Source organism: Olea europaea, chromosome 1, assembly GCF_002742605.1.
Source record: "Olea europaea var. sylvestris chromosome 1, O_europaea_v1, whole genome shotgun sequence".
Taxonomy (NCBI): Eukaryota; Viridiplantae; Streptophyta; class Magnoliopsida; order Lamiales; family Oleaceae; genus Olea; species Olea europaea.
Genome location: NC_036237.1, coordinates 24850944 through 24855334, shown reverse-complemented (window position 1 = coordinate 24855334; position 4391 = coordinate 24850944). Strand labels below are relative to the sequence as shown.

The 4391-nt window shown below is 32.3% G+C and overlaps 1 long non-coding RNA gene across 3 annotated transcripts; it reads right to left on the bottom strand.

Moving 5' to 3' along the window:
- Window positions 1–1300: 1300 nt before the first annotated feature.
- Window positions 1301–4257, bottom strand: LOC111398269. 3 transcript variants are annotated; one of them, XR_002703335.1, is made up of 4 exons: window positions 3896–4257; window positions 2653–2858; window positions 2319–2407; window positions 1301–1575 (listed from the first exon to the last, which is right to left on the bottom strand). It is a non-coding gene; the product is annotated as an uncharacterized LOC111398269 (long non-coding RNA). The 3 variants fall into 3 exon arrangements; XR_002703334.1 differs by having other exon boundaries at window positions 2161–2858; XR_002703333.1 differs by having other exon boundaries at window positions 2319–2858.
- Between the last annotated feature and the right edge of the window lie 134 nt (window positions 4258–4391).

Below are 4391 nucleotides of genomic sequence, written 5' to 3'. Positions count from 1 at the left end.
CCACATAATACCACCTTTCGGCCACCATGCCCATCGGACTCCACCACCGTAAATGTGGTTGTTTCGGACAGATTGGTGATCAATACTATGGAGGAGGATATTGGGGAGAGTGAGGCGACGCTGGTGGTGGTGGAGTCCTATGTGTTGTGGTCGAAAAGTGGTGCTATATGGATCTATAGGTGGTGGCTTGGTGGGGTTGTGAAAGTGGCGGTAGTGGAGAATTTAAGATTTATCTGTAATGTTTTGAAAGATTTAGAACTATGATTGCAATTAATTAATTATTTTTTCTTTTCTTTTTGTTTTATTTCAATAGAACGGTAAAATCGTCATTTTATTGAAAAAATGGACGAAAAGGATATTTTGCGCAATGAAAGGTGAAATGTAGGGGTAAAAATGCTAAAAATGAAAGATAGGGACATTTTGCACAATAATATTGAAAGATAGGGACCTTTTATGCTAATTATGCTAAAAAATAAAAGGTAGGGACGTTTTGCACAATAACTTTGAAAGGTAGGGACCTTTTATGCTAATTACCTTTTTGATTTAACGGAGCATTTTAACGGAAAGTTGACAGAAAGACGTTTTGCGCAAAAAAATGTAAAGGTAAGGGTGTAATCCACCAAAAAATGAAAGGTATGGACGTTTTCCACAAAAATATCGAAAAGTATGGATGTTTTGTGCTAATTACCCTAAACTTTAATACCTAAAATATGCATACAAAGAATAGATAAATACAAATTACGTGTAAATGTATAAGTCGAACACATTCAAGCCGAACAATTGGAAGAAACCAAAACAATGACCTAGATCCAGTAGGATTGAAATAAATTGAGGGATCTAAGAAAATGAAAAAGAAATTAAAAATATCAAACAGACATTCGAATCGATTGTAAGAAAAGTTTATAAATATACAAAACACCTCTCTAAAATCTTCTTTCTCCTTGTCAACCAAGTTGATAAATGGGATCCCAACGTGAAAATTGCACTTGTTCAAAGGTTAGGTTTGAAAGAAATCACACTACCTACTTGAATATCAAGTTACAAAGGCATGAACGCGTGCATTAGAACAATGTTAACAAATATTTGCATAAAGCAACTATAAATAATCATCGGGGTCCAGTGAAAAGATGTAAAGCATAGATTTCTTGTTTCCAAAATGAGACATATACACAAAAACCTTTCAACAATCATACAGAAAAGAACGGTATTATTCTAGTAACAAGTTATTCCTTGAATGATGGATTACATTTCTAGGAAGGAAGTAGTTCTTCAAATTCTGTTTTGTCACTTGGACCAAAACTTAATTTCAAATATTCATTTATAGAATAACTTTCCAAAGAGGATCAACCACTAATATTCTTGAAACTCAATACTTGTCTGACACATATCAATATGCTCTAAGAATTTAGTGTTAACAAAGAATAGCTTTACAAACTTGTATTACAATTTCACTGTTGCAAATCACTAATAGGTGAACATACAAAAAAAAGACATAAGTTGTATATCAACGACACAGAGAAACTCCTTTCTCAGCTACAATGATTGCACCTTTGGTCACTGTCCCTTGTCCATTTTCTGCACCAAAATAAAAATAATAAACAAAAAAACTTGCAACCATCATTCATTGAAATGAAACAACACATATATCAATTTAACCCAAAATCATAAACACACTATCACATCTTCATATACAAAAGTTTTCCTAACAATGAAATGGATTCTAGCCTAATGTCAGGATATCGAACATTCCTACAAGGTATGTAGAAGGAAAAACACTTCTTGAGAAAAATCCTTTTTGCATGTTGATTAGGCTGGGAAGACTGAGTCAAGGAGGAAGAAAATTACTTAGACATTTAGCACTTCGTAGATAACTAATATACTAAGATGAGTTTTTAATTTTTATCAAGTAAAATAATTATTAACATCCAAAGATAAATAATTTTCAAAGATAATTTCTGACTATATCTCTTCAAGTTTATGCAAAATGAACCAAATGTTTGATTAGAAAGTGGTAGTCCAAATTGTACATAGTAATGCATATACTCAAGTGATAACAAAATTCTTACTACTATTGCAAAATAAATTTAGAAAGAAACACACAAAAGAAAATATTTAATAATACTAATATCACTACAATTTAAATTGAAACTATTGATGTACCTGAAATCAAATCAAGAAAGAATTTGAATCACAAAAAAGAGATTCAAGTTCTATCTCTCATTCTGATTTCTCTAGTGGAGATGGGAAGTTCCTTATCCTCAAATATGAATTTCAATGGAAAGGAATTTTGATTGTTTTCAATAAGAGCTAAATTTTACCTGGGTCCATCTGCTTCTCTATCATGTGTCACCACCCCAAAATCAACCCAGTTATCAAAATGTCCATTTCCCAGTAAACAAATTCTAAACTGTCAATTGCATCCAAAATGAACAATATAAAATCAACTTGTGACAACCAACATATCTTTAACAACAAAAAAAAAATGTGATCATTAGCGCAACACTATTCAAAAAGCAGTCCAAAAGTAAAATTTGATAGTCAATAAATCAAATAATAATCAAGATTTATAGTATTCTACATAACCCCATTCTACCTGCAACGGAAATTGAAAACGATCAATATGTTAAAAAGCAAAAGAAGTCAAAGACATACAAACCGATGGGAAAAAATTCCTTGCTGAGACTTCCAAACTTCCTTTGATAAAATCAAGAAGGAAATGGTAGGTTGAAATTTACATAATAATTCACTGTGGCACAGGGTGATGTAATCTGATTACCAATCGATGGTCCCCAATACCATAGCCACCCTTCAATCTGAAAACAAGATCTTTAGGGGTGCAAATGACGTGTCTTGTACACCTATATAAAAAATAAAAAAATAAAAATTAACGTGTCTTGTACAAAGAAAAGCAAAAATTTCCACAATACTTATGTGGTCACATAATGTCCTCTCTACAAAAAGCACTAATTTTTGAAGAAAACTGATGGAATCCAATTGAAGATGATGGTAAATTGGGTAACCAGTATGATTTTTAGAGTTGCCATTCTATCCAATTTTATCCTGGGCAGATGAGGCATCCAAATCTCCTAAGAGAAGACAATAACATCATACAATGTTAAGACCAAGTTAGACAAAACTATACAAATATTGGCAATTTTCTCATATTTCGTAACAAACACCCACATTTTGAGTTAGGAAGACAGTCAAACAGTGTACGTGCTTCACTGCATAATTTGAGTTTGCACATATAGTTTGAGTCATACACTCTTTCATTGAAACCTTAAAAATAGTATCTCTGAACTCACATATAATTTGGTTTTTTTAACACGTATAGTTTGTGTCATCCTCTTTCATAGTAAACGGTCAATCAGACACGCATACAAAGAATCAAATATTTTTATAGTTAATTTTCTTTTTCAAAACATAAAGTAATTTCTACTTTAAAAAGAAGATTAATCTTTAGTGGCAGCCAAACCAGTTTGCATATATTATTACCGACAACTCATATTCCCTTGTGTTATTACCAATAAGTTAAACATTTAGCAGAAAATCAATTGTCAAGGTTGAATCTTTTTGTTCATTCAACAATTACAAGATCTTGTTCACAAAAACCAGAAGGCATTCCTTTAATTTGACATGAAGCTCAGCTGTAGAGAATGTTTGAAAAGGCAACTCTTTTATTCATCAAAAAATTATGAAAAATAACATAACCCAATTTAAGTAATTTGTTAATTTATCTGACTAAATTAAGGAATACAATCTTGTTTAATACATTATTAACCAAACAAATCGCAAAAGATAAAATAGAGCCAAAAAATAAATAATTTCAAAACTACCAAAATTGGAGATTATTCTCTATTTCGAGTAAAAATAACTTAGTCGATGAGGTATTTACGAAAGAGTGTTTCAGGGAAAGTCTGAAGCTCAACCAAGTATGAAAAGAGCTCTGCAGCTCGAGAAGGCTGTACAGATAACAGTATTCCTTGACTTGCTTCAAGGACGATGGCTTTAGAGCCAAATCCCCACGGTAGTTCGTCGAAGCAAGGAAATGAAGCGCCTGTTCATATGCGAGCCCAACGATAGAGTACTTGAGGCCTTCTGAGTGACTGTGTTCGGCTTATCTAGAAGAGGAGAGATTCATTTGGAGATGACACCTTATAGATAGCTTTGGAAGATTGGAGATGTGAAAAACATAGGAGAGTCCATGCTAGGGTTTGCGTTGGAAGAAGCGTGTGGAATGAAAAATCTCAAAAATCATTTTGGGATATACATGAAAATGACCCAAATAGTATATAACATTTTCCAAATTGACCTTTGACTTTTTTAGAAATTTGAAACTACCCAAAATATCCTTGGAAAAATTTAACAACCAACCCTTTATATAATAAAAA